At 42.4% G+C, this 22,988-nt stretch overlaps 1 protein-coding gene across 7 annotated transcripts in view; it reads left to right on the forward strand.

Moving 5' to 3' along the window:
- The window catches only part of LOC311434892 (uncharacterized protein), a 167,666-nt gene that overhangs the window by 108,261 nt on the left and 36,417 nt on the right, over nucleotides 1-22,988 (forward strand). The gene's annotated exons all lie outside the window — the stretch shown is intronic.

Raw genomic sequence — 22,988 nt, forward strand, 5'->3', positions numbered from 1 at the left:
GACAATGTGTCTAGTTAGGATGAAAATTTAGAGGTTTTTGAGACAAAAACAAAAGGGGAAGATGAAATTCATGTAAAAGAAGTGTGATTAAGTACATGTCTGGATATAACAAGACTCAAGAAGAAACTGAAATAGTTCAAACACAACCCAGATAAGACAGAAATCTTTCTTAGAGAATCTCCAATTGGTCCAGTGCATGCAGCGCCACTACTAGGCTGTGCTGGCAAAGAGCACACCAGTCAGTGCTTCAGATTCTCCACCAGATCCGTCTCTGACTACAGCTGAAGCACTCTTCCAGAAAGCTATGAACAGCCTTGACAGTCTGGGCTGCAAGGCTCTTGGAAACAGAGCAGTCTCATCAAAACTTTCTACATGCCAGTGTTTCTACTGCTGCTTTCTTTCTTTTTTTATGTCTTCTCATTAATCTTATGTAACTGGAGTGACTCCAGAGAAAATGATGGAGATGCCTCTAAGTGAAACTCCTGTAAATGGAAATGAAACCCAGTCCCTACACAATTCTAAAACACTCATTCATTTTCTGACATAACTCTAATTGTAAAGCAGCATACTGTGGCAAATTTTAATGGAACCTGATACATATTTTTAAAGTTTTCATTATCACTCTGTGCATCACAAGTTTCTAGCAGGATGGCTTTGAAAAGGACAGCACATTTAGATGTCTGTTCCTTGAGATGACTGAGGACTTCATTGTTGTTCAGTGGCAAAGCTGCTAGCAGCCTATCTTAGGCTTCATGTTTTTTGTACATTAGGCCCCTAAAAAACTTTTCTGCCTGTTGAAAAGGACCCTTAAGCTGATGTACTGAGTGTTTTAACCTAAGTGGAGTTAGTGGCTGATCCTGTCATCTGTAAGGAACTGCACGGTGGCATTTACTGGACATTTAGTTTTATGCAGACATGTCAGATAACAAGTATTGCAAAAACTTGAATTGTTTCTTTCATTCTGGGGTCTCAGTGCAATTATTGAAAGCTCCTATGAACCCAACGTGGGACGTTTAGAAATAACTTGTGTGATAAGTTCTTATCTTAAAACCACAGCAAACTGTAGAAAAACTGTAAACCTTGGAGGTGATTACTGCAGTGATTTTGGTATCCATTGGGAAAGTTTCTTTCCTTAAATCAAACTTGTTGTAACTTCATTTCTGTATTTAGAAGAGCTCTGAAGTTTCTGAAGAACTTGTGGCAAAGCAGTGATGAATGCTTAGGAATGTCACCCTCTGCTAGGATTCAGGATCTGGCTTTTCTGTATGAAAACTCTTAGCTGTTTCCTAAAGTGAACTTGTTGACCTTGACTGTGTCATATTACCCATATGAGAGGACTTATGGGCTATTTTAAAGATCAGAAATTGTAAAATGAGCTTCTTATTTCCTACAGAAAAGAGCTTATTTAGCACTAGGTTATCAGCAAAGTCAAAGGAATCTGCTAAGGTTCTATCAGGGCTTTTACTGCATGCTGTCTTGTGTACCAGCTTCATCCTGGTCTCACTGGAGTCACAACTTTGGCTGGCATGCCACAGTGACAGATACAGTTTTCATTTCCATGATCCAAATATTGTGCCATCCATCTATCACATTGACAAGGCCTGGCCTGATATGTGTACATGTCTGATACAAAAGAGGACTTCTCATATACTTAGTGTTGCTGTTTAGAAAACCAAAATGTTCTTGCCCTCACTTGCAACCTGACCACTGAAAAAATAAATAAATCAGTAGTGCTATTTGTGACTGCAACAAGTTAGTGAATCCATTGACAATTGTGAAAGCAGTTGCCCGAGGAAACTACAGCAGGAATGACTGACAGCAGTTTGGGTTCTGACATTGTGGAGAGCTGCTATTGCAGACTTCATTGTAAATATATAAAAGGGTTGGGGGATAAAAATGACTCTTCACTCTTTAACTTTTTCTTTTTCTTTTTTTTTCTTCCCTTCAAAAATGTGTTCTTTCCATTCTTGTTTTTTTTTTTTTTTTTTTTTTCCTGTGATTTCTGGACGAAGTGATCAGGGACATCTCAATGCACACTTCATTTTGTATAGCGAGGTTTCTATCTGCTTATCTGTCCAATAGCAGTGATGCTGTTGGGACTGGAGTGTTCTAGCACATTCTCTAGTGTTCACTTACACTCTAGTGTAAGTGAAGGACCCTTAACCCCACAACTTGTTCACTTTTGTTGGTTATATCTTCTAGTCTAATGAAAGATATTAGCTCTTCCAACAAACTCTTACTTACCTAGATATTATTATCAGAAATACGAACATTGTGGCAGCTCGTATGACAGAAATGTGTGACAGTAACCGAGTGTTTCTGTCCTAAATGCAGTGGTGGAAGGGGAAAGATGCATCACAGGTGAAGTGCATGCTGTCAGGACACCAGCACAGCAGAGAGTTAAACTGAATCCAGCAGAGTCTTGGTCTGCAGCAGAGGCACAGGTACGTGCTGCTTTCCAGGAACATGCAGGAGCTGACAAGCTCTGTTCTTGAGCAAACAGGAAATTCACTCTGAAACGCAGGTTGTGCAAGGGACCAAAAATATCTATAGATTAGTTCCCTCCTCACAGTGGATTTCTGTTTATTTTTCTGCAAAGTTGAAATATTTTGCCTCTATGTATTTCAGCCAACATAAAGCAAGTATTGATTTCAAAATGGCATTTGCATTTTGAAAGCTTGCTTTTAAAAGGATTAAGTGGACCACAAAGTGAAAGAAATTCTAATTTCAAATTGAGCCCAATCATATCGTTGTGGGCAAGCCAAATACATGCTTCTTGTTCTCTTTTAGCAGTCAAGATGGGTCTTCATGCACACAACTTCTCCCATGTCTCTTCCACCCCGTGTCCCTGTGGCACTGATCAGGTTATGCCGCTGGTGTCATGACTTTTAACCATTCAGGCATATCTTGTCGCAGGAACTGGCAGCAACATGGACATTTTGGGATGTCGCCAGCCTGGATTTAAATGGCTCCCCTTTAATGGCCTGTGTGAAATGGGGGTGGGGGGGTGGATTCCCTTCAGTTCCTGCATGTGCCTGCTGTAGAAACTGGCTGGCTTTTTGTTCCCAAAGCTTTGTGGGCCCAGAGCAGCAGTGTCCTTCAGACTCATGGCTGAGCAGGTGCATGAGGGTTCCCTGTGGTTTGTTTAAGGCTGGCTTTTGGGTCTTCATGGTCATGAGCACAGGATCTTGGGGAAGTGTTAAGCAGTGCTTGATTAGCAGGGAACAATGTTTGACAGCCTTTCTTCCCTATGTGTTGAGCCCGTTTTAGAGGTGAATAAAGCTGCCGTGCAGTCCTGGGCTCCAGGCTGTGCAGATGAGAGGTGGGAGGGAGGGGGCACTAGAAGCAATTCAGAGACTGCCTGGAAGTCAAGGACCCTCTTGAGCGCAACGCCTTGTCCACCCCATTCCTCGCTTCCACCCCACCAGAGGTGTTTGCCCACCAGGGCACTGCAAGGGGGCTTTGCTGCAGCTGGGCACCTTGGTCCTGCAAGCAGAGGGGACAGCAGCAAGCACCTAGATGCTGCAGTACTCTTTGGGTGCCCATCTTGTGAGGAACTGCGCTGTCTGAAGGTCCATTAAGTGTTGATTTTGATGGATATCAGCACCTGTCAGGAATGATTGTGTGTAGTATTATGTCTCTGAAGCATTTGTAGCAGGAATTAACATGTTTTTGAGACCATAAATCAAATCTGCAACTTCGTTGGATGGCAAGAGAAATCAGCCTTTCAAGTGACGCCCAGCCATAACCTGCTCCTCTTTGCTGGCCTGCTCTCGCTCACATCTGTGAATTCAGCCCCCTTCTGCTGCCATACCATGTGTAAATTCCAGTACAGACACTTATATCTTGCAAGCTTAGCACCTCTAATTTGGTGGCAGTACTTTGCATAAGCCTTTTGAGTTTGGTGTCTTAATATTGTACGCTTGGTAAACCTAATATTTGTAAGGAGGATGCAAAAGATCAAATGAATATGAAGTAACAAGAAGTCAAAAACACGTCTTCCCTTATTTTCTTTCCTGTTTGCATAAGGATTATTTATTGTGTTTGCCTTGATTCCAGCCACTTAATTTTTCCAAACAGATGCAGCTGATTGATTAATGGCATTTCGTGTTTAAAGTCAGAAGTGTCAGCAAGACTCTTGCACGCCTGTGTCATTCTCTCCTAGAACAATAGGTTCGGCTGAGAAGCAGGGACCTGTGCCAAGTATTCTTGAGGATAGGAGGTCATGTGCCACTTTTCTGCTAGGAGACAGATATATATAAGGACAAGGGGAGGCAGGAGTTTGGGGGGTTGGAGGGCTAACTCTGTTCTAATAATAGGTGGATCACATGGTGGCTAAGTCACCTACAACACGGCTTAGTTGGTGGAGGTGAATCAAAGTGCTGGGAATTAAGGACATTTCTTCGACTATCCTGTGACATACAAAAATAGGCCAAGGGAAATACATATGTGATGAAGAAAGAATTGACTCTGTAGACCAAAACTCCTCAGAGGAACAGCGGGACTTCAGTTCTCTCACCTCCTTTTATGATTTCTCTTCTCTTACTTTCTAATAACCCCGCATGCAAAAATAGTATACAGGTGATGTGGGTTCTCACCTAATATGTAATAGTATATATTTGTGTATGGGCCAGAGCCCCAGCTGTTGGAAACAGAGAGAGCTTGACTGATGCCAATTACTCCGGGCGGGATCTGTCCCTATCTGCTCAGACTGCTGTGAGAACTGGGTAAAGAGTTGCAAATGGGGAATTACGTACCCATGCACCACATTGGAAACCTATTGCGTATTCTAATGTCAGTAATAGAAAGCATCTACATTTGCAGATCAAAATGAAACTGGCATAGGCTTTCCTTTGACAGCTGTTTCAAATAGACAGCTCATCACGTTATAATTCTTTCCCAGTATACGCTTAGAAACATGTAAAACACCAACAAGCCCGAGACCCTATTGTTCTCATCTGCACGTTCCGAGCGTTGTGTGTAAATGTATCTCAGGCCTGGAAGGGCAGATTCCTAGATACTGAAGTCAGAGACCAGGCTTTGCTATTTATTATCAATGGCATTAATCAACAAGTGGGGAGTCCCTTTTGTTTCCCTGACCTTATGTGTGTTTTCTGTAGCCAGCTTCACAGGCTAGGCTTCAGAGGAAACTTCCTCTGAAACTATAAGCCACTAGAGGCCTCCTGAATACTTGAATTGATTTTGCTTCCAGGAAGATGTAGTCTCCTAAAAAGTACATCAGGCTCACAGAAGAAAACGGTTCCCAGTTTGCCAAGCCAGGCTGACACAGAGCCTAGCGAGGGTGAGAGCAAGATAGCGCAGCTGAAATAAAGAACAGAAATGCACTTGAAATTCAGCTCCTAAAATACAGCCCATGTAATATTGAGTCACGGTGAATTACTCATTTCTATTTAGCCTTTATCTGTTGCAACCTGATTAGACAGAGAAACTACATTCCTTTATTCAGGCATGAGGCCAATATTCATATTAGTCATTTTTGGCCAAAATAAATTCTACAAACTTTGGTCAAAATGCTTAATCCAATAACGCAAATGTAGGGGCTCTTTAAATAAACCATCCCACTGCAATCTCTCTGTTTATTTTTCGTTTGCATCCTCACACATTCTTTCTCTCTTCCTGTAGCTCTTTTTTTCTGTCGCACCAGCCTCATTTGTGTTTACCTCTTTTGCATAAGCATCCACTGCGAAACCCCCGTGGATATGAGAGATACTTCGATGACACAGTTGACGCTTCCTCTCTGAGCTATGCCAGGTTCGCCCATTGATCCAGGAGCACGTTCCTGTTCATTAATGCAAGGTCACCCCTAATTCCCTCCTTCTGCTCTTTACCTCCCAGCCCTCAGGGGGACAGACACTTGGAGGAGAAACCATTTGCTTTCTGTGTCAAGAAGCTGGTTGGTAGCTCGCTGCTAATTACTTTGGCTACAATAATTCTTAACCCGATTACAGCGATACAAATTAAAGCACTCTTGGCGAAGGGTAGCTAAATCCACATGTCAGGCACCAGAGCCTCGGTTTATTTAGGGACATCACATTTCTTCTGATCTTGTTACCCAGTTTTCCATCTTCTTTGGGTAATCCTGAGTAAATCTTCCTGCAGTGGAAATCAGCACCATACACATAGCCCCAGATTTTTAGAGAGGCCTTTGAACTTGCCTCGTGAGGTTCCTCCTGCAGCCCTTTGGGGCGGTCAGGTCTTCCTGCCCAAAAGGATCAAGAACAACGAGGGATTTTGAGAGCTCCCAGGGACACATCTTAACAGGGCCTGATTTTCAGAGGTGTTGCCTGCAGCTTATCCACAAAATCATCCCCTGCAACGTGGCTCAACACCGGCCCACCAAAGGAACTTGCTCTTGCTAAAAATAGAGGTCTACGCACTTGTACAGCCTTTGGCCTTTGCTTATGCAAATCAGATGGTCATCAGCTAGCCTTGTTTCCAGTATCTTGCAGGGAAAAAGATTGTTCAGCTTTCTGCATTCCTTGAAAAATGTGCTTTTTCTAAAATGTGAGTTGAGATGCAGAAAAAAATATCCTTAACAAACTGACACCACCTTCTATAAACAAGCAGCATCTTTATGCATCCATTTTTAAGCTATCGTGAGGACCCTCAGTACGAAACTTCAGTTTGTTAGTGAGACCATGCTGGTGGGTAGGAAGTTGGACTTCTGTCTTATCAGTTAAGCTGGGCCAGCGAAGCTGAATTTCTCAACTTCTGTAGCCACCTGCTATAATCCATGAAACACTTCAGCTACAATAATGTTTCCAGAATAACATTTCCAACATGCTGTGAATAATGCACTGATGGCTGCATAAGCTCCTTAGAGGGAAGGAAAGTAACAAGAATAAAGAGAAACCTGGGAATAGATATCGTTTTCTTACTTCTTTGAACCTGGTATATATCAAGCTAAACTCTCCGCAAGTCAAAACTATATAAATATTGAGTAAAGACTGCATGATTTAACATTTAGTTCATGTTACATAATTATTAGCCTCTGGCACCCTCTTATTCATTTGTAAAGCCACTAACGTGAACATATTGTACGAGATAACAATATTGCCAGGCATTTTATTTAGTAGGTGTATTCCACTGCAGCATCTTTTCAGAAAACCACGACACTGTGCTATATTGCGACAACCAGAACGTACTTTTTCTTTACAATAAGGTACCACGGTACAGTACAATCAATCTCAGTTTGCTTAGCCATGACTTAGCCTCCCCTGTTGTAGTTTCACATATCTTCTGTGAAATTGCACACTGCGATTCACACGGAATTACACAAACGCAGGAATGTTTTGCAGGATGGTTTGAAATGGCAAGGTAGTGCAGAGTAACCTTACACTTAGGTTTTTCATTGAGTATTACACAGTTCTGGACATCTTCCATGGATTTATATGCATTTTCAGACAGAATGCTCTACGAGCATTATATGCATTTTCTGAACCAGAACTCTTGGGTAAATTAAAGCTTCCCCCCCAGATAATGTTGAGATTGACATGATAGAAAGGTACCCACTGCCTTGGTAAGAGCACATGCTTATGTCTTATAAATGTCGGGGCTATTTTAGCCCTTTGTAAACTTCCTGACTTGTTCTCCACACATTGCTCTTTCCAGATGTTAGGAGTGGAACTGAAAAGCTGAGGCCAAAATCTGTAAACTGTGTTTGAAGAATTAGATCTGTACAAACTCATACCTAAGTCATGTTCAAGGGGGGAAAAAAACAGAATCCTGTTTTTCTGTGCAGCTGCTCTGCTCTCTGAAACAAGGCTTCAGACACCTCTGGGGGCAGGTGACTCTTGTTTGCATATGTAGACATTGGTTTTAAGCTTCTAATCTTAGATGTTTGAGATATTTGACTCAGTGCCCCATCCACTCCGCACTGGAGCTCCCAGGACATATTTCCGTGGGCATTTGGCCCCAGCCTCAGTGTGGCCTTGTCCATGTTTTACTTCTGTTTTTTCTGCCTGACTCCTGGCTCCACGTGCTACTGAAAGGAAGGTGATTTACAAATGTGGGATGTGATGATGCTAGCGATTCCTTATGACCTTGCAAAAGCCAGCAAGCCCCTGGGCAGACCACCGTCCGTCCCCCAAAGGAGAGGTGAGGGAGGTTGCATATTCCACTCCTGTCTCGCTGAGCTCATCCGTCCAACTTCTTCTTTTCTTTTTTTTTTTTCCTCCTGTCCCTTTTTGTTTGGTTTGACCTTGGTCACTGATGACAAGGCTGCTTTTCCTGCCAAACCAATCAATAAGCTAAACAGAGAGAAGATGAGTATTTAGAATATGGGAAGCCAAACTCAAACACAGATAGGTTATCAGCCTAGCCCAGAGCAGACTTCTAAGCAAATATTTCATTAACAAATTTTTCATGGCAACTTGCATGTTTAAAAAAAAAAAAAAAAAAAAAGCAACAACAACAGGAGAGGGAACAGTAAAGGGGATAAAGTGAAGGGACTGGGCTGGAGCCACCGGGCTTAGCTGTTGCATTGCTGTCTTTGGTTACCAGTACTTTCAACGACATGCTGCAGCTCCCTAGAGAAATGGTAAGCAGGAAGGGTGAAGACCTTGCACAAATGGGGCTTTGAAAGCCCGCTCTGTGCTGCTGCACCTTGTGCTCTCCTCTCCAAAAAGCCAGGCAGGGACAGGCTTGGGGCGGGTGCTTAACCGTGCCATATGTTTATGGTGGAGCAACATTCTGGGCACAGCCTGAAGTTTATAACTGTTTAATCCTTGGACCTCTGGCAAGGTTTGTATACATTTTATGTTAACAAACAGGAGCCTGAGCCAGTTATATCATTAAGTTCCCGGTTAGCTTAGTGACCTGTAGAAAATATATTTGTAATATTGCAAAACCTTGTGAAAACATATCCAAAGATCTCACTTCAGTGCCACTCTCACCTCTTGCATGTGAGACCCATTTTTTTGATGCATTACTGCCCTCCATTTAAACCAATAAACACAAATTAATGCGTCTTGTGCAGATCAGGATATTTTACAGCGTTCTTAGCATAGATTAACAAACCCTCACTTTCATATGTCATGGGAACGAGGAACGAAGGCTTAACCATTTTTTGTCTTGACAGCTATTTTAAAAGGTTGACTGAAGGGCAGAGAAGTTGCTAAATAACTTTTCAAATATCATAGAGGAGAAAAATATAGGTCACTAAGCAATAAACTCTCTACATCCTTCTGGCTAAGGAAGAGAGTCTGAATCTCCATCCACCTTTTACTAAAATGAGACCAAAATCCAAATCCAACATAAAGCATTACAGCTTTAAGTACTGAAAATATTTATTATTTTTATACCAGTAATCCAATAGCATAATCTCAAGAACATCAGTGCTCCAGGAATGTCTAGAAACACAATGGATTTGCCTTTATTCCTTTATCCAGATGTTTCTATAAAATACTCTGGATACTAGGAATCTGCAGGGGAATTAAAGATTTATTTTTAATACTTGAAAAACTTGAATTTCTAATAACTATGATCCTTTAAAATGTTTTAACTGCAGATGCAACATGCTTTGACTCTTTGATGAGCTTTCCCTGTATCTTTTAGCTTACTTTCCAGTAATGGACAAATGTTTCTCACGGGCAGCTGCAAGACAGTCATAGGACACAGGCATTTTAGTGATAGCTACAAATGTGAGAATTAAACTATGTGTTGGCTTTGATTCAGAAGTTTATCCTTATTCAGCACAACTGATTAGATGTGGTCTGTACAGCTCTGTGTAGGTACACCTGAGTGAGGGAAAGAATCACCAGCATGTTAAGTAATATCTGTGTGTGGCTAATTAATCTAAATTAATGCTGCAATAGCCAGCCCTGCTTACGGAGAACTAACTTTCATTTAGTTGTTGCAAGGTAAAAGGTTTTCGCCTAATGTGTCACAGTCTGCAATGATGTAATTTCACTGTATTTCTGAGAGAGACTCATACTTTTCTTTTGCATCAGTGGGAATACTGTTTCTGGGTCTTTTATGCTTTTACTCACTCCATGTTTACCTGGTGCAATTATTAATGTAGCCTCCCATGTGCAATGAACACCAAAACCCTTTTCAGGAGCTGTGTAGTAGATGTTGAAACACTAATTTTTGTTGTTTCTAAAGCACCATGGATTTAATGACTTGTTTAATAACAAGACAGGAGCAATAATCATGCAGGATTTTAGGTGCAGACATCTGTAAAGCTATTGCATTCCTAACAGCAGGTCAGAAACCGATTCTCTAAGGAAATCCAATATAGAAATTTCACTGTATGTCAATATCCAATTTCATTTTGGAGTTGTCTATCATTTGTCTGCTCCTAAAATTCTTTAATAAAAGTGGAGCACTAGCTAGTATTACATGTAACCGTTCTCAAATACTGTTAGATTTCTAGATCTGACCATGAAGTTAAAGAGACATCTTTAATGTAAGCAGTGTGAGCTGGGGAATCAAATCTTCATGTCATTTCTTCTACCTAGGTTATGAATTTAAAATCAGTTTGGGTTACTCAGGTTCACTGTTTCTTTTTAATGGCCACTTAGAATAGAAGTGGGCTACCTTTTTTTCTTTTCTTTTTTTTTTTTTTTTTCTCTCTCTCTCTCTTTTATATATATATGTATGTATATATATATTTAAACAATTAAAAGAGAAAAATCATGATGAGAACGCTCCCAAAGAAATGGTGATTTTCATTTTCAGAGTTGTGCTCTGGCTGCAGCCGTGGACTTGCTGCTGGAACTGCTGACTGAAATGCTCTGTTTTCTTAAAAGACATATTAGTGGCTTTCAGTAGTTTCTTATGGCCTTAAAATCTATGAATCCACCGGTTAGCCAGGTCTTTTTCAAAAGGAGAACAATTTGACAAGGAGTGGGGAAAAATAAATAAGCATAAAGGAAACTGTGATTGTAAAACCACAGATGCCAACAACAGAACATCGAGAACATGATACTGTTTTCATGGTCCAGTTCCTGCTACCTCACAATTTTCCTTGATGAATTTGGAAACTACTGTGTACGTCTGTTCCCCTGTTCTGAAAATAGTGATAAGAAGGCTAACGCAGTTGTGATGTCTGGATAAACCAGATCTGAGCAAACACAGGGATGCCCTTTGCTTGCAGATTCTCCTGAAAAGTTTCTGTGCCTAGACTGTGTCTGTGCCTTTCTGATGTATGCTGTATTAATTACATTAAATACTTTTTTTATTATGGGAGAGAGATGCCTTACCATCATCTGCAACAGCAAATATGAACACTGTCCTAAAGATCTAAGGTTTAAGATTGTAAGTTGCTTACAGTCCAGCAATGGCTCCTCATGTCAGCACGTTGTGGTATTGCTTACATTGACCAGTTAAAGGTGATGTTCTACCGCAACACAGTCCTAGGAGTGTGTGTTTAAGGGCCTGGGGTGGTGATGCTAGTACTTTGCACTGCCTCCTCCTCTACCCCTGGGGCAGAGCAGAAAGAGGGCAGCCAGCAGCAGTGAAAGCTGCTCACCACAAGAAGACACCAACCTTCTCCATTTTCAAGGTGGAGAAAGCCAAAGGCAGACAACTAAATCTTCCCACTTTTCTCCCAGCCTACGAGAAGTCCGTATGGCAAATGCCCAGCTGATATGATGAGCGTGCCTCCTACATTCACTTCACAGTGCTTCTGTTCAAAATTCAATAAATTGTCAAATCTGAGTCTGCCCACAGACCACACAGTGAATTAGGAATGCTCCTTGTGTAGCACTGACTTGATCTCATCTTACACATACCCCAAAGCAATAGCTAGGGCAAAATGCTGTGAAGCATTTTTTCCTTTGTTAGTGCCCTTAGGGCTCAATCGGAACTTTGTTAGAGACAAAAAAGAACAGCTAGGAAAAATGGTGAATTTCTGCATGCCATAAGGTCTGGAGGAAGTTCCACTGTCATCTTCTGCTTCTGTTGTTGGGGGTGTGCAGATGTGACACAGCCCAGCTTTGCTAACCATGCTCAAGTCAAATGTGACCCATATTGCACCTCTCTCAACAACCTCCTGCCACTTGGCTCTTACTTTGTTCCCAGGACACCAGCTGAAGATTATATATTTTTCAGTACACCTCTTAAGCTGATAGTAGGATTCTAGTTCTATGCCAGACTCTTGTTTACGTTTTATCTATCTCATCACTCAACCTACTCATTGCTGAATTACATGTTCCACACCCAGCTGAATCGAGAGTGAGCCCTTTGGGGTGAGGACTGTGTTCTTTCTTGCATTTATGTACGAATGGCCTTAATCTGTGGCTGAAGTTCCCAGGAAAGGGCTACTATAAAGTAATATATAAAATCATTTGGAATAGCTGCAGTGTGATGGAAATTCTAGGAAAAAATGGTAGATGGCTTTCAGAAAATTATCCCTTATGAAAAATCTGATTTACTTGGTAATATACTACACTATGAATCTTAATGAAAGCTTGCATAAAATGTTGTCATTTTATATTATTAGCTATATCTATTTCTGTATGTACGAGAATGTTTCAAGACATTGACCACAAGGGGCAGATTTTTGTCTCAGAATTCAAAGATTCAGAATTTCTTTAAAAGCTGAGAATTTGATTTTGGAATTAAAAATATTTTAGTATAATGTTTTTATGTGGAATTTTCTGAGGGACATTAAAGAGAAGGATAATAAGAAGGAAGGAGATAGGTATTAATCTGAAGCTGAAAATTCAGGTGTTACTGTGCCATCTTCCATAAGAAATTAAGTAAAAATGTCTCAGTAGTAAAAAAATAAAAAATAAAAAAATTACTGGTCTTGCAAAGATGTTTGTGTGGGATGAACTTTATTTGCTTTGAGCCATTTTACTGAACTCCCAGTAAATCAGGTCTGTATATCTGTATGGGATGACAGCCTTAACATGTGTTTACAAGAGCTAGGATATTGATACTCCCTGTGCTCTGTGTCCAGCTATAAAGCATATAACATTCTCATAAGAGGTTTATTTTGTGTCTGTATTACATGTATATGAATAGGTGCTAATGAGAATGGGCCCTCAACATTAATTCTGACTCAACAGAGTGCCTGTAACAGACTGTGACTTTCTCTTCTGTCCCCTCTTTGGGTAAGAAAGCAAGATATTTCAGCCCTTTCAGATGGGAAACCGATTAGTATGTGGCACATCGCAATGCTGACTGCTGACTGGAATGTGTGGCAGAAGCTATGCTCCCTTGTTCCTTGTTCATGAACATTTCCTTGCTGGGGAGTGCAGTAGGTGAGTGGCTCACCCTCTCCTCTCAGGCCAGAGTTGGTCTCCAGGCAGGGCCTGGTGATGGGATGGTGGTGGTGAAAGATGTCTTAGGCCTCAGAGGGGTTGTGACAGCCACGGCTGTGTATCTAAAAAGAAAAACGGTGTCTATTATATTGGAAAATACTTTATAAAAATTAATTCCCTTTTGTGGTAGCGAGTCCACTGATCTCATGCAAAGGAACTGCAGAAAATGGGTGGCACTTTTTCGCTACAGGCTCTCATCAGGAGGCTGTGGATATTCACCTCTGAGTGAATCAGCACCCCTGAATGCTGGATTTTGTACATGGAGGCTGGGGGCGATGAGAGGAGCATGACCTACTGAGGCACCCTGGGCTGTGTGGGGAAGTTCGCATCTGCTGCCTCTTGCAGCAGTTCCCAGCCAAAACATCTGCTTTCAATGGGAGAGAGTGGAGATAAAAAGGTAGATTCATAATCAGGCCTGTTTCATTTTCTGCCCTGGATGTCTGGAAAGCACTGCTAAAAATCATGCAGACCCAAAGACATCTGTAAAAGTCCTTTAAATGACTTCCCATTGCAGCTGTAAGACAGGGTGATCTAAATTACCTCAGGACAGGTAGAAGGTCACCCTGGCTTGGCAAACTTGCTTTTGCTCCATTTTGCTGGTGCAAACAAGGCACCGAGCTGTCCATCTGGCTCTTGATGTGGTTGGTTTCATATCGCCTGCTCGTCCACCTCCTCAGATGCAAAGGGAGTACAGCTGCATCAGGAAGAGCAGCGCAGAGATGTGCTGCAGACTCACGGCCCTCCTGTGGCAGAAGGGCCCTCAGCCCACGAGGTGTTTCTGCTTCCAGTTTGATCTCTGTTGATCAGAGCCTGGAAAAGGCATGAAATTGGCTGAGAGCTCAGCACATCCAGGATAGCTTGGTCACAGCAGTGTGGATCATCATCATGTTTTCCTTTTGGGCTTGCAACAAGTTCCCTTTGAAAAGCACACTGCTGGTTTTGTGCAAGTTTTCCAAACTTTCAGAGTGGGTTTTGGGAGTCTGTGGGAGGGGCTGACTGAAAAGTAATGGAGAGGACAAGACCATTGATGAGAAACTGAAAATGTGCAGAAATGAAATTAATATATGCCCAAGGGCCATCTGATATGCAGGCTTGAAAGAAATACATTCACACTGTGATGAACAAGCCCCCCCTCAAAGTAATCAAGGGTAAGAAAGAGGCATATGTGAGGTATTAAACATCAAGTACAGGGGAAGACCAGAAAGATTACAAAGTGAAGTTCAGAAAGTATTAAAATGATAAGAAAAGCAAAGGTCGAGAATGAAAAAAAGATTGTGCAGGAGGCTGAGAAAAAATAATGACTTTTTTCAAGTACACAAGGAAAAAGAGGTCTGTGGAAGACAGAAGGGCCTTTAAGACATGGCAGAGAAAAATTATTGAAAGGAAAGGTAGATATTGCTTAAAATATTCAATGCATTTCTTGCTCTCGTGCTCTGAAAAGAAGATAGTGGTGGCAGGCACAGGTGTCAGAAGCAAGCATAAATTTCCCTGGGGAGGAGAAAGAAACACTGAAGGAAATCAGGATCATGCCAGAACAGGTTATTAAGAAATTAGAATATCTGAAGACTTGCAAAATGACTTGTTCAGATGGGACTCAGTCTGGTTTCTGTAGGAAAAGTCAAGAAAGGTAGGATAACAAACTTAAGGCTCTGTTTGTATGAGAGTACATGGCTAAAGACGTACTACTGATTTCTAGGTGGTGTGATTCGGGATGACTCTGTGGAATACATGGGATGGTTTTGGTGCCATACTGTTTGTCAGCTTGCTGTGGACTACATCAAAAGTGTTCATAGACCAGGAAAAAAAAAAAAAAAAAAGGATCAACGTATTATGATGGAATTTAACTTCTTAAAGCAGTAGTTCTGTTCTGAGAAGTATGGACTCTAACAAACTGGACTTCAATTGTTTGGCAGGGTCCTTAGTCCTGCAGCCTTCTGGTGAAGCAGCCTGCAGTTCAATAGCAGATTTGTTTAAATTAAATTTATATAAAAGTTTACTCAATTAAGTACCTAAATGAATAAAACAATTGGTATTATTTATTTTGATATTGAAATCAATTTAATTGATGCTATTTTCCTGACGTTCGCTCCCTACTCAGTTCAATGTTGTAGTGAGAATGCAGAACTGCATTGTAGGAGTTGCCATGGGGAAGCTGAAGACTTTGGCAATTGGGTAGGGGACAGTTGGAGCTTTTGGCACCTGGGAAGGCATGGGAGGCAGTTTGGGACTGTGGAGTAAATGCATTGGCTGTATGCTTCTGCTGAAATGATCATCAGTGGAATCATTAATAATGTTGGAATTTAAATTGTCAATTTTTGTTTCAGCACTAACACACTATTGAAGGGGACGGGGGCTGTCCACACTTTTCAAAGCTATAGTTTCAAGCTATCTACAATGTCAGACAAATACTGGTTTATGGTCCATTAATATGTTCAAGGTTATAGTCACAAGCATGGCAGTCAGCAAGATAACATGAAAGTTTTGCTTCAGAAACACAGTTGTACAATAAGGGAAAGATGCTTTGGCATATTCCTCAGTACCAGCATCACAGGAGATTCAGCTGGTAGTTCAAAACTGTATCTAGGAAGGATTCAGAAAATTGCATGTCTATGGGTATGATTGATTTTAGTAGCTGGAAGACAATAAAATCATAAATCAGAGTCTGAGTGGGAATGAAAAGACCGAGACTTTTGCTATTACTTTGGATACTGCAGAACTGAAGTGCATGGAAGCGATAATCTGGAATTTTTAGGGGGAGTCACAAGACACTGACTGAAGGAAGGCTGGCTACAACTGATCTGATCCTCAAGAAACCTTTTTGATCTAGCACCATGCAAAAAGTGGCTTCTTAGGTCCGTAGGCAGGCTTGGATATGAAGTACATCAGTGGATAAAGAGGTGGTGTGGGTATAAAAAAAATATGTTTGCAAATGGACATGATTCAGAGTAGAGTGTGAAATGGAACAATAATCTGTGCTAGGTTGCATTTTGCTTACTTGATAGGATTTGATGAAGAAATTTGCAGATGTGGTCTGGTTTCAAAGCTAAGTGGGGATGGTGGAAAAGAGGGGTTAGGTAGCATAAGAAAGAGGAAATGGGGCATGGGGGCAGAGAAAATGATGAGCACTGATGTGCTAATCAGTAAGGAAGAAATACCCAGGATGTTACAAAGATTGTTCCCAAGCTTTTAAAAATGTAGCATGGAGAAATTGTGGTCATAGCCTTTTTCTTCATCCAGATGATTTATTTTACCTGATGTTAAGAAGAATGATTTGAGAAATATCGCTGCTGGAAGGAGAAAGGTCAGGGAGGTCTCAAAATAGACAGGAAGCGATAAGACCAAGTTCTCCATGCTGGAGAAAACCAGAGCATCAGCTGGGCCACTGGCAAATGCAAGACAGCAGTTTGAGTGGTTGTGGTAAGGATACTAACACAGAGATATGCAAAAGTTCCTCAATGTTTGTGTATCTTCACTATAAAAATTTCATGGTTATTTTCTTTGGATTTCTTCACTTTTTAAATTGGTTTAAAATGTGCTTCTGTCTAGCCTTTAGAGAATACAGTTGTAGTTATATGACAGAAAGCATTCATTATTTCAATATTTATCCATTATAATGCTACAGACGGAATACATCATTTTTGCATGGTTACCGTCCAGAATTAAAAAAAAAAAAAATCAAGATATTTGAACTAATATTCGGAAAAAGAAATAAACTGAAGCTTCTGGTTTTGCTGGCACTTGCAAGGAACATGTATCTGTGTTGTCCCTATCTCTGGGGCTCAGGAATTCTTCTTCGGGGAGTGCCATCCTCTTAGCGAAACGTCATCCATCACCTCTGCGTGCTGACAGCTCTGGCTATCGTCTTCAAGATGGGCACGTAAGAATGCTTAGATAATGTCCCTGTGTATTCAGAAGTAGGACAGCGTAGTAATCTGATCTGTGACAGATTCAGTGTCAAATGTTCTGAGCCTGGACAAATTCATTATGGGGCTTGGAGCTTGGCGGAGCCCTGTGCGTGTCGGAAGAATGACTCACTTCAATTAAGATTGTGCATACAGTGTTCGGAAGCTGGAGCCTAAAAAAGGTCTCCCGTGTTCCTCTGTGGCGCCTGTTCCCTTGGTTTCTGAGCTGGTTTCTGAGCTTGTGTAAACTGGTGGGATGTTGGTGAGGTTAGCAGAGCTATGCTCCTTTTCAGCAGCTGAATGCCATGGATATGTTCTTTCTGTTTCCTATTAAAAAATGTTTTTGCTTAAAATATAACAAAGCAGATAATAAAAATAGTGCCCTTTTGCTCATTATAAGACAATTAGTGTATGTGCAAAATTGTAGGATGACCAGTTAGGTCTCGTGTGGCTGGATCCCTGCTGATGCTTTCAGCACCCAGCACAGCTGTGGGAGAGCAAACGGGGCTCTCCTGGGCCTCCGAGTCAGCACAGCTCCCAGGAAGGTCCCAGTAGCAGAAGCCCTACAACTGCTGAGGCTTTTAATGGCAGAGAGATCTTCGGGTCCTAGGATGAAAGGGCAGAGTTGGCTGATAGGAAAATCATCTTTGGGTCTACAAACAGAAGAAAAGCTCCTATGGAAGGCACACAGTGAGAAAAAAATAAATGGAATGCCTCTTTGCTATTTACATTGCTCCTTTTCAGAAGGCTAGATGCAATTTATTAAGCAAAAACTAATACATCTATTTTTGTGTCCTAATATTGTTCAGATACCAGTTGCTATTCCTAACATTGCTGAGTAATATTTTGACTTTGCTCCAGGGCTAACAAATAGCTGCTTTACGATTCTGGTATGCCATATCTTGAAATCTGTTACGACTGTTGCTGCTGGCTGGGCAATATACGCTCATTAACGTGTGTGCTAACGATGGCTGTGGCTCATGCACTGCAGGGGCTGCTCTGAGCAGTGAAGTAGGTCTGGAGGTGGGGAAAGGGCTGGGCAAACACCTGTCCCATCCCTGCCGGGGCAGAGTAGCCTGAGCTCCCCGTATGGATGTCACAGTCCTGCCCCGAGGCTGTGGAGAGCTGGAGAAAAAAAAAAAAAGCTTTGAAAGGTTATTGCCCTAAGCCCCCCCAACACATAGGGCAGCTGGTAGAGGAGATGTTCTTCTTGAAAATTTTGTTGCAAGCTGCTTTAAACTTCAAAATTGGATTTTTTTTTTTTTTGAGTTTATAACAAAATCACTTTTTAAATGATAAAGAGCATTTCCCTTTAGTTACAAAACACTATAATGAAATAAGTGAAAAAAAAAATCTTTTCCAAAATTTTCTTTTTTCTTTTTCTTTTTTTTTTTTCTCTTTTTTTTCTTTTCTTTTTTTTCTCTCCTTTTCAGATGCTTTGCAATAATGAATACTTTCGGTTGACTCAAAACTGCATTTCTCAGTGAACAAATTAATTACTTGAAAAATGCTGTCCACTTCAAAATGAGCTGAAGTAGATGTGAAATATTGTTAGGAGCACAAATAATTTAGTGCTCCTTGACCTGTGAGACTGTTCAGGATACTATCAATAGAGTCCTAAGTATTCCTGTCTCATTATGAAGACTAAGGGACTATCTTTTGGTATTGGGGATAAGTATTAGAGGGATACTGGGAAGCTGCTAGGCTGTTTAACATCTGTCTTACAAATAAGCTTCATATGCTCTCTTTCTAATTTCTTCTCATTTAATTTGCAAAAATAATCAAGAAAGAACATTTGCTGTCTTTGGACCAAATCTTGAGGCCTTACTCAGGCAAATGCTGGCTTAATAATTAGTGATCTCTCCAGCAGGAGGAATATCCGACCGACTGCGGGGCACAAACAGCTCGACATGGTTTGTGCTGTAGTTCTGCCACCCATTGCTCTGAACGCACGGGGACCTAGCTGGGTGAAAAAACACTCGAAAGGAATCTAGGCTCTCGCTTATTGCGTTTTAATAGGGTTCCTGCAAGTAGTAATTGAAGAAGCGTTTTTTTTTTTTTTATTCCAGAGATGATTACGCAATGCCATGATATAATGGGCTTTTCGCATTTAAAAAGATTGCTCATGCCCAGACCAGCCTGAGCAGGCCCGCAGATATTAAACAGGGTGAATGTCCTGTTACCTCTAAGGTACCCACGAGCCTTTCTTGTCTCCGGTGTTTTCTTTGTTCCATGCTCTGGCCTGCATTTGGAGGATGTGCCTGGCCCCGGCTGTAGCAGACAGGCTGATTCAGGAAACTTCAACACAAAAGGATGCCAGGGCTCTAAATCCATTAGATAAATAAAACAAAAGGCTAAGCAAAGAAAACGCGTTCGGAAGTAGAGAAGAACGGACACTGCTTGCACATGTTGTCTGCTAACTTGAAACAACATGAAGAAAGAAACTATGAAAAGAAATTCTTCTCTCTTTCCTGCTCGTGCTCTTTTAATTATCCTATCTCTTGTGTAGCTGTTGTTCTTACAAATGCTTTTACTGATGTTCAAGAAATGTCCCTGAGCTCCTTCTAGCTTTTGTAAATTCACCTTTGCCCCTATTTGTGTCTTTGCACTCTTTCCCTTTGTTTTCCCACTCCATCTCCTCCACTTACCTTTTATTTTCTCCCTCCCACTCTTTTATTAAGCTTCAACCAATACCAGGAAACAAAACATTTTTTTTTTTTCTAAGAAGCAGAGCTCGCTCTGATTGCCGCCACATATGGATGTCTTCCTTTCAGGAGGTTTGCTTGGCCAGGTGAACATCTGTTACTCAGTGGTCTTATGAATAAACAGCAATAATTCTGACAGAGCGAGCTTAAGACGACAGCTTAACTACTTGCACGCACCAAGTTAATCGTTCTTTCTTATCTGACTCCCCCTCCTGGATTTGCACACGTGCACGCACACGCTCTCCTTAGCTGTTAGACCTAGTTTCACTTTGGGATAGAAATCTGCCTGTCTCTCCTCTGCTTTAAATGAAATTTTTGTTTAAAATGCTTTTTTTTTTTTTTTTTTCCTCTTCTTTTTCTTTTTTCTTTAATTGTTAGGCATAAAGGTTTGATGCAAGGGAGATTTGCAGTGACCCACATGTCCTCTCTCTTTATTGCCTGGCTGCGTGGTCCCTCCCCAGCCCCACCAGTGTGGTCCCTGCACTGGGACAGCCCCTTGGTGGTGCAAAGGGGACCCTCCCTGTCCCCTCTGCCCTGTGCTGTGGTGACTGCCACCCCTCCTGCCTGCTGGTGGCCCTGCTGGTGTTTGCTGCCTTTCCTGGGCAAGATCATTCACACGGTGACTCTGAACAAGTCACAGAGGGACTGACAAAGGACTTTCAGGACGATGCACCCAGGTATTACCTATGCACATCTTTCTTGGCAGGTGAAGGCTCACTTCCATCACTGAAATCTGTCCAGCATAAAGAAAACAAACTTTATTTGTTCTTTCATTTATCATTCCCACTTGCTACTGGGGGAAGGCACTGGACTCACAACTTGGAACAGCCAGAGGTAGGGCAGCAGGGTATGTAGTGAAGATCAAGAAGTGGTTCCCTGGAAAATGAACTGTGTTTCTGGTATTGAGGCTAGTGTTACTCAGTGGTCTCTAGGTAACACAAACCTGAGCAGGCAGCATGTCACTGACCCCTTTAGTGTGAACTGTGCACAAAGCCAAGGCCCTGGCTCTCAACTGGGGTGGCTTTGCAGAGCTCGATATTGCAAATAATGACTGTAAATGGCACAAACTCATCCTGCTGCTGGGAGAGAGAAGGTGGTACAGGAACCTCCCACTTCTCAGCAGGTCTGCTGCTTGTTCCTGCTCTGCTTTTCCCTGTCTGCAAAAGACTCCTTGAACCAGATGTGCCTGAGCCTTGCATCAGGTGAGGTACAACTGAAACAATTAAGGGGGGAATAGGAGTTACTTTTAATTCAGGAAACAGGCGTGCAGAAATAAAATGCAGTTAAAAGATGCCAACACAGGAGCGTCCTTTTCTTTTGAAGCCTGGGAGTGGAAGCGGCAGGGAGAGTAGACAGCAAAAGGCAAGAGAGTGCAAGGCACCGAGCAGGATGCAAAGTGAACAGGACGAGAGAGGTGACAAGTTGTCACTTTCGCTTGCGTCGGCCAGGGAGGAAGCACGCGGACAGCCCCACGCGGCACACTTGATGTATCTCAAGGCATGACAATATGGCTCTGTTTGTTCTGGTTTGGGGGAAGGGGGGCTATTTGTTTTCTTAAGACTATTAAGTCCTTCTAAGTACCACTATCGGCATCCTATGATTGAAAGTGACAAACAGAAGCAACCCTATTTAAAAACTGCCACTTCGAATTAGTGGAAGTATCAGCTTAAGTTTTACAATATTTTACTGCTCCATTTTTGCACTCTTTTACATAAGGACGGCCAAATAAATATCCTGGTGACTCGTCTTTGCCAGAATTCCTCCCCATGCTCCCGCCCCATTAACTGCTGCCTTATGAACGCCGCGCTAAACAGAAAGTGACAGCAGCTGACAGAGCAGCCAGGGCCAAATTATCAAATGTCTGAAGTTGCGCCCGCGCAGCCGTGCCCAGGCTCGCCGTCTCACACGCGGAGCAGAAAGCAAGCTGCACGCAGACAGGTGCTTCTTCTCGCAGGACCCCCCTCCCCAGCCAGGGATGCCTCTAGCTAGGAGAGAGAGGTACCTGCAGGTCCCTGGTGTTTGGAGCACAGGCTTTAGACATGGTGAGGCATTCGCCATAAAGAAGGAAATGGTTTTTACACTCTTTAGCTTTAGGCTGTGAATTTAGTGCCTAAACCATGAGCTTTGACTGCCCAAACTGTCAACAGGGATAAAAAGAGGCTTCCAAGCTGTAGCATTCAGACAGCCCAAGTTAGGCACTCTGAATTGCTTCTGAGCATCTATAGTCTGTAGGTACCCAGCCTGATTGCTTAAATTTGGCCTGTCCAAGCCCCTGGTGGCTTCCCCCTGACACCAGCCCGGCAGTGGGATAACTGCAGCTCCAGGTCCTGTTGGCCCTGGTGGCACTGTCACCCGCGGGACATCAGCCCCGGTACACGAGGTGCAAGCCCTCTTGGGCTGCGTCGGAGCAGTGCAGTGAGAAAAAAGCTCAAGTTGCCACCTCGGCTCTCCCCTTGGCTTCAGTGATGCCTGGGAGTCACATTACAAACTTCTGCCTCGTCCTGCCTAACAGGAAATATCCATTTCTCATAATTTGTGCGCTCCCCCTGGGAACCGCTTCTATTTTGGTAGCGCAGAGGGCATTGCAGCTGGGCTGGGGGGTGACCTCGGGCAGGAGGAGGACTCGGCCCCAGGCTTTGGTGGGCTCTGTGTCTGTGAGGAAGGAGGGGAAGCAGGGAGCCACGGGCACTCGCCTTTGCTTCAGGGTCCTGTCCCATGGGCACAGCGGGGTGCATGAGTCCGAGCACGCTGGTGTCACTGCCTGCATCTAGCAGGGGCCGGTGAGAAGTGATGGGGTGCACGGGTAGAGGCCAAGGTGCAGTGCGAGTCTGAAGCCTGTACACAGAAGCCTTCCTGGTTCTTTGAAGGGGGTGAGGGATTTTGGCTTTCAAAACAAAGCTGCGTTTGCAATCTTTGATCTTTCTTTTCTATTCTTTGTTTTTCATAAGGAAAGACGCAGACAAAATAATGCAGACAAAGCAGGTTATTTGTAAGCCAGCTTGAGTACCCATTAAATCTTAAAGGCTTTATTATTCCGACTTTCAATACCAATGCACAAATAGCTTTTCTTTTTTTCCCATGGATCTTCC

This window comes from Aythya ferina (genome assembly GCF_964211825.1).
Source record: "Aythya ferina genome assembly, chromosome: 3".
NCBI classification, from domain to species: Eukaryota; Metazoa; Chordata; class Aves; order Anseriformes; family Anatidae; genus Aythya; species Aythya ferina.